This window comes from Orcinus orca, chromosome 1, assembly GCF_937001465.1.
Source record: "Orcinus orca chromosome 1, mOrcOrc1.1, whole genome shotgun sequence".
Classification (NCBI taxonomy): Eukaryota; Metazoa; Chordata; class Mammalia; order Artiodactyla; family Delphinidae; genus Orcinus; species Orcinus orca.
In genome coordinates this window covers 97,619,279-97,631,509 of record NC_064559.1, presented here as the reverse complement: position 1 = coordinate 97,631,509, position 12,231 = coordinate 97,619,279, and the positions used below count along the sequence as shown (strand labels likewise).

The following is a 12,231-nucleotide window of genomic DNA, read 5'->3' as shown; positions in this document are numbered from 1 at the left end:
CCATTGTAGGTTGTTGCCTCCTTTAGAACCAACTACTTCTTAGAACATTCATACTGCAACCCTGGCCCAAGCCATCAACTCTTGCCTGGATTTTGCATAACCTCCAAGAGTGTCTGCTTTTCTCATTGCCCTCTTTCAGTCTATCCTCAGCATCAAACTAAGATAAATGTTATTAAAAGGTAAATGAAATAGTTTTGCTTCTCTGCCGAAAACCCTCCAATGGGTCCCACTTTACTCCAAATGCAAAGCAAAAGCCTTTACAATGGTCTTTTAGTTCTTATGTAATCTGGCCCAAGAAAACTTTTTCTGACTTCATCATCTATGTCTCCACACCCACCCCAATCACTCTATCCACATGCCACCTGGAATGCCCTTACATTAGAGCCTTTGCACTTCCATACCCTCTACCTAGAACATTCTTCCTTGAAATATTCACATGCCTAGAACTTATTTTCTTGTACTTCTTTTGGCCATAATTCAAATAATACTTGCTGAGAGATGCCATTCCTGATTACCTTACTTAAAATTAATCACATTCCAGCCCCAAAACTCCTTATTCGCTAACCATATCTTATTGTTTTTTCTCCCTACCATCTCTTACTACCATTTAAAATATAATTGCATTTTATTTAGATTAATGTCCACCATCCTTTCATATATAGACTCCGTGAGTACAAGGATTTTTTTCTGTTTTTAAAATAGTTTTATATGTAATGCCTAGAACAGCAATTGGTACAGAGTTGGCATGTAATTCCCTCTTTAGAATTATATGATATACACCGTTTCTATTCCTCTCAGGTTGCTGTTACATACAGAGCAAGTTTCTTGAAATGCTTAAGACAGAGATAGTTCAAAGTCCCTATGGCTGATGGAAAAGATATAATTAGGTAACCATACTCATATTACAGAGGAAAAGTGGTGAAAGTGTTAATTGTGTCAGGCTATGAATATGTGCAAATGAATAGGTTAGAATAGTGATGGGAGGAGAAATTCTGAACTTATAAGTAAAATATCTAAGAAATTGTTTCCTAGCTATATAATGATCAACATTTTAAAACCTTCAGCCTGCAATTAAGTTTTAGATTGTTCATACCTACTTGCCCTAAGGTAAATGAATTTAAAAGAGTAACAAGCACTCTCTTTTTCTAGGAATCTAGATGCTCTGTTTCAATAGACAAACCTCTGAAAATCTATTATTCAAACTGCAGGAAAGTTAACAAGAGCAAAATAATGTCAGCAATGGAACGGTAACTCATAGCATCTCCTCCTTTTTGCACCCTTCATAGATGTGACAGTACAGAAAATCAGAAGTCATGAAGCAATTCAATAGTTATTTATTAAGGCCATTATTATGTAGAGCCCAGTGCTAGGCACAGGGAGCAATGCACATATGAACCAATGACACAGTGCTTCAAGTCGGATGTATTAATGATAATTCAAGGTAGAAAGCAAGCAGTGTCATAAGAGTGGTACAGATAAAGTACAATGAAATTTCAGAGAAGTTACTGCCCATTGTCTCTGGAGTCCGAGTGTTGGGATTCCTGTCCTTGTTTGGCTACTTTTATGGGTAAATTACTTACCTGCTCTTTGTCTCAGTATTTTCAACTGCAAATTAGAAATGATGAGATGACTCATATTGTAAGTATTAAATAAAGTAAGAGATGTGAAACACTATGTGCTTGGCACATAGAGAAAATAAATTGCTAGTTATAATCAAAATAATTATTTATTCTCATTTGTTAAAGGGATGAATAAGTTAAAATATGCTTATTAGGAGAGTTTAAGAACAGCAAGTCAGTAATGCTGAGACAATACTATTAAGTATTGCTGTGGTGAGAAAAGCATGGCAGTTTGAAGTCTGGACTCATTTGTGTTACTTGCTCTATCATTAGCCAACTATGTGAACATAAAAAGTCTGTTTGCTTCAATTTTTTTTTTTCTTTTCTTGATCTGCATAATGGATGTGATAATATCAACTGCATGAGTTTGTTATGAGGATTAAGTGAGTTAATCCAGTGAAAACTTGGCTTATAGGCCATAGTTCTTATTAAAACCAGCCTCAAGCCCATGTTGGTTTGTACCAAAAACTCTTCCTAAATTAAAATCAAGTAGAGTTCTAAAGGTATATAAATAAAGATTAAAAAATAAAGGTAAGTATATGATAAATATTTTTCATGTCTCAGAACAAATACAATTTCTCTTTGCAATTTTTCTTGATTTTCCAGCACAGTTACTACTTCTGCTATGATTTTATGGATTTTGTTGTTATTACTTTTTATATTGTACTTTTATGGGCCTCTCCAATTCTTTAGTGGAAACTCTTTTAGGTAGAGGTTCTATGTTTGTCCAGAATTTACCACACTGCTTGACATGTAAAATTTGCTCAGTAATGAATTGTTCAATATGTTCATGCAGATAAGGTTTCTGACATTTAAAAAATGATGGAAAGTAGTTAACAGTGAACATAAATAGCCATCTTCAGATTACATGCTTCATTAGTTACGAAGGATTTTCAGTAAGTGATTATATATTCTTTCATTCATTTATTTATGTATTTAATATAATCTCCCCAAAATATCATAAAAATATAATAAGCAGGCTGGTGAGGTGGAAAGCAGTGTGAGAGAACTCACTGCTCAACCCTCAGCAATGTGAATTTTAAAAATCACTGTAAGACGTTCCATCAGTAGGTTAGCGCCGTGATCTCCCCTCTGAATGGTGTCCTTACTTTTGATCATCAGACACTGCCATACGCTGTTTCTTTTCCTTTTGCTTTTCTCTCAGTTTGGAATCTTCTTTATTCAACACACATGAACATGCGCACGCATGCACAGATACACAGGTTAGCTAGGAAAATTACATTCACAATTTGGAGTGAGGGCGTATTTAATCTTAGAACGTTTTTAAGCAGCATAGTAAAGCAATAAGATCTAAGTTTTAAGAAATAAAGTAGTCTCAGTTGGGAGAGAAGATAGAAGGTGAGAAAGTACGGATGTAAAAAGGTAGTTTCAGCTATATACATTTTTAGGGACAATGATAAATTTTGAGGGACAAGGAAAGTGATAAATAAATTTTATATTTTAAGGCAGGACAAGAACTTTTCAGCATAAAATTCTCTCTGTGTGTCCATTTGGGCCTCCTCTCTCTCTCCTTAATGTGCAGTGTGCATCTGCATTACACATAAAAAAGAACTTCTCAAAGATGGGAGTGTCTGCTGGACCGTAAAGATCGTTTTGTTTTGTTTTCCTTTCTTCTGACTCTAGCAATGTAACTTCTTTAAAAAATATATTGTTCTTTCCCAACTCTGTAGGGAGTCATGATGACTTGATGCTTGTTTTGTAACTGCTTACCTGGACTATGTATCCTTGTTGAACTTTATGTAAAATATCAATGTCATTTTGATGCATGATACTTTGTCTCAAAAATGTATCTGACTGTGCCTTTGACTTCTAACAGGAGGAACAGTTCTCAGAGCTTTCTGAGAGCCTGTCTCCCTGGTTATAATTCTCAGTTTGGCTCAAATAAAGTTCCTTTTATTCTTCTTAACTTGATTGTTAATTGGACTTTTATTGAGAAATTGATTATATACTACAAAATCTTAAAGCAGACAAAACATAAGAAAACTGTGTAATCCTTTCATATGGAGATTTATGTAAATCAATTCTGTAACAATATTGCACTGAGAAAAGTACTGTTAAAATAATTAATCTATCAGTAATTTCATTCCTCATGCTTTATGAAAAACATTAAAAATATATACATTATTTAAACCCAGTTACATTTCTTGTATCCCTTTTCCCCTCTTCCCTTATTTTCTTACACTAAGTATACTTTCTGAAGACATTCCTTTACCAAGACCTCTCCACCCACAACCTATGTTTTTTCTCACATTTTCTCTCTTCTCTATCTGAATTCTTTATTGGATACCATTATCCTCTTCTTATAAGACATTTCCCTTTACTTCTGTCTTTGCATCTGACTTTTAAGTATCATAAGACTTAAGGGTGAAGATGAGGGCATGGCTATGGCACACTAGTGGGAAAGTGAGGCTGACTACCATAGGATTCCTGTAGGTGGGCTAGGGAAGAGTGAAAATCTACTAACATTTGCATAGTAATCAGCTTTATTATTGCATCCCCATGAGGCGTGAGCCTTGGAGAAAAGCACCTTTTATGAAGCATGTATAAAGAGAAGAATCCACAAGAGAAAGAGTCCTCAAACAAAATAAGATTAAAAAAAATAAAGAGTCCAGCATCCTGAAATACAAGGGAGAAGAGGTTGAAAGGGAAGCATTGTCCAATATGGTTGATCAGTTGTCTGGGACAATCAGAATGCAGCATGGTGATATTGGTTTATTTACTCAGTAGATATTTATTGATATTATTGCTTAATTAATAAGTACAATACATTTGATTACAGTGAAACCAAGGATTACATTTTTCAATTTATCATGAAAAAATATTGATTAGCTAATGAATGGGTTAGTTTTATTACTTTACTTTTTTTTAGAGCCAAGGTTTTTGTTTGTTCATTTATTGTACTTAAAATATTCTTCAGTGACCTTCTTGGCCTGAGATTCTTTGCCATAGTCCTTAACTACCACAGAACTGCAACCAACCCTTTTATGGGGTTTCTCTCTCTGTCAGTCTTAAAGAGGCCTATCCATTCTCCTCATTTCTAGTGGTCACTGATATTAATGAAGTTGATTTGGGGTTCAGCAAAACAGTCTCCACTAACGTGACACACACAGGCTCAATACAGGTAGACACAGGGCTTAGTGCCTGTTATTGACACAGACATGGAATTAATATTGTGTAGTACTGACAAGATATAAATCATACAAGGGATTCATAATAGAACTTGCTGAAAAACATCTAGACTGCTATTTATCAATACATGAATACTCAATTAGAAATTAGGGTTATTCTTCAAGTATATCCATTGTGAATACCATGGAGAGAACTTAGTCTTATGAAGATGGTTTTCAATTATCATATCTTACAAACAGAAGTCTCGACTCTGTTAAAATTAGTAAATTTTTACCCAGATTATTTCCACAAATTAAATTTACCTTGAATAAATTGAGTGGCGGAAAACTTAATCAAAAAAGTCAGATCCAAAATATGTCAAATTGAATAAAGGTTGAAATAAACTATTGAGTTCAGTTATTAGTGAATTTTTTTTATTGGTGACTTTTGGGAGACCAGTTTCAGCAAAAGGCTGTTAGGAAAAGATGTATTGCAGGGAGTTGAGGATTAGAGGGCTCCAACAATTATACAGACTCCCAACTACTAGATCTTACTTGAGGTCCCTGGTCTTATGAAAAATGATGTTAGCTTGACTTATGTGCTTTTTTATAGCTCCCTCTATCTCTTTATTCCTCAGACAGATAATGAGGTTAAAAAAAGGGAGACAAAACTACAAAGGCCAGAGCAATGGCTATATCCCAGAATAAGGAGTAGATGGCAGAGAAGTGTAGGTACATGAGAGCCACACTGCCAAAGAAAACCAGAAAGACAGTGAGGTGGGAGACGTATGTGGAAAATTCCTTGCAATGACCCTCAGCTGAACAAATACATAGAATTACAGCCACAGTACCAACATAGGACATGAAAATGAGCATCACACCTGTAATGATCTCCACTGCATGGACAACATCCACTGCCTGAATCATGACGATGTCTTGTGTGTCTAGGCAGGCCAGGCCTGGCACTGGGAGGAAGTCACAAAAGATATGCTCAAGGTGATTAGAGCCACAAAATAGCAGTGTGGAGATCCAGGCAGTCTCAGTGAGGGGCATGATAAAGCCACAAATACAGCAGCTTAAAGTCAGCCGGCACATAGCTTAGGGGTTATGATAGTGGGATAATGAAGAGGGCTGCAGATGGCCAGGTAGCAGTCAAAAGCCATAGCTGTCAAGAGACAAAACCTCACTCATGCCTGTAGAATGGAAGAAATACATCTGCAGGAGACAACCACTTAAGGAAATACTCTTGTCACTAAGCAGGCAAGACAGCACCTTTTGTATGGTAGCTGTGGTTTACCAGATCTCCAGGAAAGAAAAGGCGCTAATAAAGTACATGGGAGTGTGGAGGTGAGTATTCAGCTGGACCACTGTGATGATGACTAGGTTTCCAACAACAATGAAAGCATAAATGAAGAGCAGTGGAACAAAACAGATGACAGGATCTCCCCAGGAATAAGGGAAAGCAGAGAAGATAAACTCCTGAGCAGTGGTTTGATTGGGGCTCTCCATCTCCAGGTGAGAAATGAGGATTTCAATTCCTACTGCACTCAAGCCTTCTAGGAGATGCTTACTATTGGTCATAGAGTGAGTACACTTACCAAATGACAGCATCTGAATAAATCCCTGTATTGGGGCTATAGAAGAAGAAGGAATATTCCATAGATGCTTACAACTAAAATTGGAGTATGGAAAAAAAAATACAGTCAGAAAACACAGCCAGTATTTTAGACCAATGATTCTCAAAATTCAGCATGCATCAGGATCACTTGGAGGGCTTGTTAAAACTGAGATTACGTGTCCCCATCCTGAGAGTTTCTAATTCAGTAGGTCTGGGGTAGGGCCAAAGAATTCTCATTTCTACCGGATTTCCAGGCAATGCTGTCTGCTGATCAGAGGACCATATTTTAAAACCACTGCATTTAGACAAAGAAAGAACTAGATGAGGTAGTGAAAGAATAGCAAGGTGATGTTTTTGCCCATATTCAAGTCTTATTGATTTTCTAACTATCTCCCCATAACTGTTTCAAAATTCTTCCTTATAAACTCTCAGTTCCTCATCTGATTCTTGGCATATAATTTAATTGAACATTTTAATGATGAAGACAGACATCATTAATAAATTCCAACCTCTTCCTCCTTTTTCTGCCTCTAAATAACACATCCTCTCTTTCATCTCTCTTTTCCTTTTCCATCTTCTAGGAAAATGGATCTGAAATGTATTTTGTACCAGAAGCCTTTAGTCAAATTAAATAATTGATGGAAACTGACTATGTCAAGCAATAAATGCAAAGCTTTTCTAGTATAATTATATTGGGTGGTTGGGTGGAGAGAGAGAGCTGTAGTGTTCTGTAGAATACAGTTTAAATACAACACATTTTAATATATTGTCCTATTCATTTATCTCCTGTTCAGAACCATTTGTTTTACTTTCTTTAATGATTTCCTCTCTTCTGCTATCAAATATGCACAAATCTTATCTTGAGAGGAAAGTCCTATCTCTATTCAGACTATTTCTCTCCTTTGTGTCAACATCATTATTTCCTATCATGTTAATACGTATTTACTGTCTTCATTCCCTCCTGAATCCCTTTGGATCAATTATCTTTCAACTTTCCATATCTCTTTTCTTAAATTATACCAATGACTTTCTGATTGAAAATTCAATGGCCTCCCTCTGTCTTTGTTGCCACTAACCTTTGAAGGTTAATCACCCAATCCTTGGAAGTCTTTCTTTCTTTTGCCTATTCCACACTACATTATACAGGTTTACCTCATTGGCTATTCTGTCTTCCACCTCCTAAGTTTATGGAAATAACACAAAATTCTATCTTTGTTCTTTGTTTCTCATTCCATCTTCCCTTCTTCAGAGACAACTCATTTATTCAAGTTTATTGATAAGCTCCTTAGGTTTTCAACTCTCATTAACTAATGTGACTCCAGAATTCCTTGTTTTGTATCTCAGTCCTGAGCCCCACATTTTCTTCAGGACTCTCCCACTTAGATGAATCACCTTGACCCAAAGTTGCCACCTCCACCTGTTATAGAGTGAATTGGGTCCTTCCCCCAAAATTCATATGTTGAAATTCTAACCCTGATACCTCAAAATGTGACTGTATTCAGAGATAGGGCCTGTAAAGAGATAATTAAATTAAAATGAGGTTATTAGGTTGGACCCTAATCTGATATGACCAGTGTCATAAGAAGAGGAAATTTGGACACAGTTTCAGAAGGAGGCTCATAGGAAAATTCAAGGAAAGGCAGCCATCTACAAGCCAAGGAGAAAGTCCTTGGAAGACATCAACTCTGTCAAAACCTTGATCTCAGACTTCTAGCTTCCAGAACTATGAGAAAATAAATTCTTGTTCAAGCCATTCAGTCTGATACTTTGTTATCAGCCCTAGTAAATTAACACACCATCCTTACCCCCAACACTCAACCAATTTCCCTTGCTGATTTTCTTATTTTTGTTCTTCTAGATACCAACTTTACATATTTTTGCATCTATTGTCCCATCATGTCTCAAACCTAATTAATCATCAAAGTCTGCTTAACTTTTTTTTGGCTGTATTACCAATATCTTTTATTTCCATTGTCTTACCCCTAATTTAATGTCTAGTCATAATGTCTACACTATTGTAATGGGTTTCCAAATGCTTCCGGTCTTACTTTTCTCATACAAGCCTCCATTCCCTCAAGATTAATCTTGCTAGAGCATCAGTTTACTCATGTGACTCCCCTTCCACACCTATACTTAAGTTTTACATTCTCATCATTTTCTTCCTCTAAATTGTTCCTTCTTTAAAAAGGAAACAATCTCAAATCCTCTAGGATAACACTTTTCTAATCACTGAGATAGGAAAAAATAAGCTCCCTTTTTGCCTGTCATTGATTAATAACCTTGTGTTGTGTGTGCATTAGGAAAGGGCACTTTATTAATGGTCTATTGTTTATATTAGCTATAGATATACTTGTTCATTGATTATGTGATTAAGTCTCATCAAACTCCCAACTACATCGTCTTTCTTTAATATTGCACTGAAACGATTTTTTGTTATTTCAGCAGAAAACAAAGCCATCTTATCTACTGTTGCTGTAAAAATTATTCATTACCAATCCAGTTTAGTAAACCTGTTATTAATCCAAACATGTCACTTTCATTTTCTGGTCTCTGAATATTCCTGAAAGAAATCTTTCCTGCCTGAAATATCCTCTTGTTCTTTCCAAGTTCTGCCTCCTTTATATATTTTTTTGAATTTTATTTATTTTTTTATACAGCAGGTTCTTATTAGTTATCCATTTTATACATATTAGTGTATATATGTCAATCCCAGTCTCCCAATCTGCCTCCTTTTTAAACTAACCAAATTCTACATGTGTCTTTCCTAGTTTTAAAAAGCTAATCCCGGGCTTCCCTGGTGGTGCAGTGGTTGGGAGTCCGCCTGCCAATGCAGGGGACACGGGTTCGTGCCCCGGTCCGGGAAGATCCCACATGCCGCGGAGTGGCGGGGCCCGTGAGCCATGGCCGCTGAGCCTACGCGTCCAGAGCCTGTGCTCCACAACGGGAGAGGCCACAACAGTGAGAGGCCCGCGTACCGCCAAAAAAAAAAAAAAAAAAAAAGGCTAATCCCACGTCTCTAATCACTCTATTTCCTGTAATATTTATATATCTATATATCTTTTCCTCTTAAGATAATTTTCCCTTTTAAGTGTTCTTGAGTTTTCATATGCATATCTGATCTTTCCCATAAGTCTTGATGTCCTCAGTAATAGTCACCACATCTTGTGACTATGGTCCTATGAACTAAACTGGTCTACTAGTTCAAGAAAGTGCCCCTGAGCAGACCCAGATCTAATTCCCTATTCTATTGAAGAGATGTGGCCTAGCCAAAGAAAAGGTAAGGAAAATCGAAACCAAAAAGAAAAACTATTAGACTTTCCCCAGTGAACACTCTATCTTTATCCAAAGCGCAGTAAAGTCTAGTAAAATTGTCAATGACGTTAATGCCTAACAGTGAACTGGAAATCTCACTTGATTCCTGAAACACTGATTCCTAAAACATTTCAGAAATCAATCACAATGCTCATTTGTTGTTTTAAAGCCATCCCATGAATTTGACCCCTTTGTATCCCACCCATTTCTTGGGAAATTTAGTAACTGAAATCATTTTTCTTTGTACTAACTTGCCTTATAACAATCTTTCCTGATTTCTCCTTGCCCAGACGTCCCAACAGTTACTCACAGTATCTATATTCATACTAGGGCTGCCTATTGTCACGTGTGAGTATTTTTCTTTCTCTGGATATCTACCATTCCCCAAAATTAGTTAATTTACTGACCTTGTTGCTGTTGGGTTCCAAAGTTGGAAGAAACATGGGTGAAGACTTTATCTTTCTCTACCCTGATGTGGTCAACCAAGTAAAGCTACTGAGACAAGAGACAAGCATCTTTTTCTCTTCTGCTATGTTTCTACCCTGAGCTCTCCATCTAAACAATATTTCCTTCATCAGTCAGTGATTAAAAAGATCTGACTTTCCTGTAGAGCTCTCTCCATCTCCCACACACCTTTGTGTGGACAAGTATATCTTTTTTTTTTTACATCTTTATTGCAGTATAATTGCTTTACAATGGTGTGTTAGTTTCTGCTTTATAACAAAGTGAATCAGTTATACATATACATATGTTCCCATATCACTTCCCTCTTGCGTCTCCCTCCCTCCCACCTTCCCTATCCCACTCCTCCAGGCAGTCACAAAACACGAAGTTGATCTCCCTGTGCTATGCAGCTGCTTCCCACTAGCTATCTACCTTAGGTTTGGTAGTGTATATATGTCCATGCCACTCTCTCGCTTTGTCACAGCTTACCCTACCCCCCTCCCCATATCCTCAAGTCCATTCTCTAGTAGGTCTGTGTCTTTATTCCTGTCTTACCCCTAGGTTCTTCATGATATTATTTTTTTCTTAAATTCCATATATATGTGTTAGCATACGGTATTTGTCTTTCTCTTTCTAACTTACTTCACTCTGTATGACAGACTCTAGGTCTATCCACCTCATTACAAAGAGCTCAATTTCATTTCTTTTTATGGCTGAGTAATATTCCATTGTATATATGTGCCACATCTTCTTTATCCTTTCATCCAATGATGGACACTTAGGTTGTTTCCATCTCTGGGCTATTGTAAATACAGCTGCAATGAATATTTTGGTACATGACTCTTTTTGAATTATGGTTTTCTCAGGGTACATGCCCAGTAGTGGGATTGCTGGGTCATACAGTAGTTCTATTTGTAGTTTTTTAAGGAACCTCCATACTCTTCTCCATAGTGGCTGTATCAATTTACATTCCCAACAACAGTGCAAGAGGGTTCCCTTTTTTCCACACCTTCTCCAGCATTTATTGTTTCTAGATTTTTTGATGAATGGCCATTCTGACTGGTGTGAGGTGATACCTCATTGTAGTTTTGATTTGCATTTCTCTAACGATTAATGATGTTGAGCATTCTTTCATGTGTTTGTTGGCAGTCTGTATATCTTCTTTGGAGAAATGTCTACTTAGGTCTTCTGCCCATTTTTGGATTGGGTTGTTTGTTTTTTTGTTATTGAGCTGCATGAGCTACTTGTAAATTTTGGAGATTAACCCTTTGTCAGTTGCTTCATTTGCAAATATTTTCTCCCATTCTGAGGGCTGTCTTTTGGTCTTGTTTATGGTTTCCTTTGCTGTACAAAAGCTTTGAACTTTCATTAGGTCCCATTTGTTTATTTTTGTTTTTATTTCCATTTCTCTAGGAGGTGGCTCAAAAAGGATCTTGCTGTGCTTTATGTCATAGAGTGTTCTGCCTATGTTTTCCTCTAATAGTTTGAAAGTTTCTGGCCTTACATTTAGGTCTTTAATCCATTTTGAGCTTATTTTTGTGTATGGTGTTAGGGAGTGGTCTAATCTCATACTTTTACATGTAGCTGTCCAGTTTTGCCAGCACAACTTATTGAAGAGTCTGTCTTTTCTCCACGGTACATTTCTGACTCCTTTATCAAAGATAAGGTGACCATATGTGCGTGGGTTTATCTCTGGGCTTTTTATCCTGTTCCATTGATCTTTCTTTCTGTTTTTGTGCCAGTACCATACTGTCTTGATTAATGTAGCTTTGTAGTATAGTCTGAAGTTAGGGAGCCTGAGTCCTCCAGCTTCATATTTCATTCTCAAGATTGCTTTGGCTATTCGAGGTCTTTTGTGTTTCCATACAAATTGTGAAACTTTTGTTCTAGTTCTGTGAAAAATGCCACTGGTAGTTTGATAGGGATTGCATTGAATCTGTAGATTGCTTTGGGTAGTAGAGTCATTTTCACAATGTTGATTCTTCCAATCCAAGAACATGGTACATCTCTCCATCTATTTGTATCATCTTTAATTTCTTTCATCAGTGTCTTATAATTTTCTGCATTTTTGTCTCCTTAGGTAGGTTTATTCCTAGATATTTTATTCTTT

At 36.6% G+C, this 12,231-nt stretch overlaps 1 pseudogene; it reads right to left on the bottom strand.

The window, feature by feature from the left end:
- Window positions 1-4,351: 4,351 nt before the first annotated feature.
- On the bottom strand, window positions 4,352-9,029 carry LOC117198320 (olfactory receptor 6K2-like; annotated as a pseudogene).
- Between the last annotated feature and the right edge of the window lie 3,202 nt (window positions 9,030-12,231).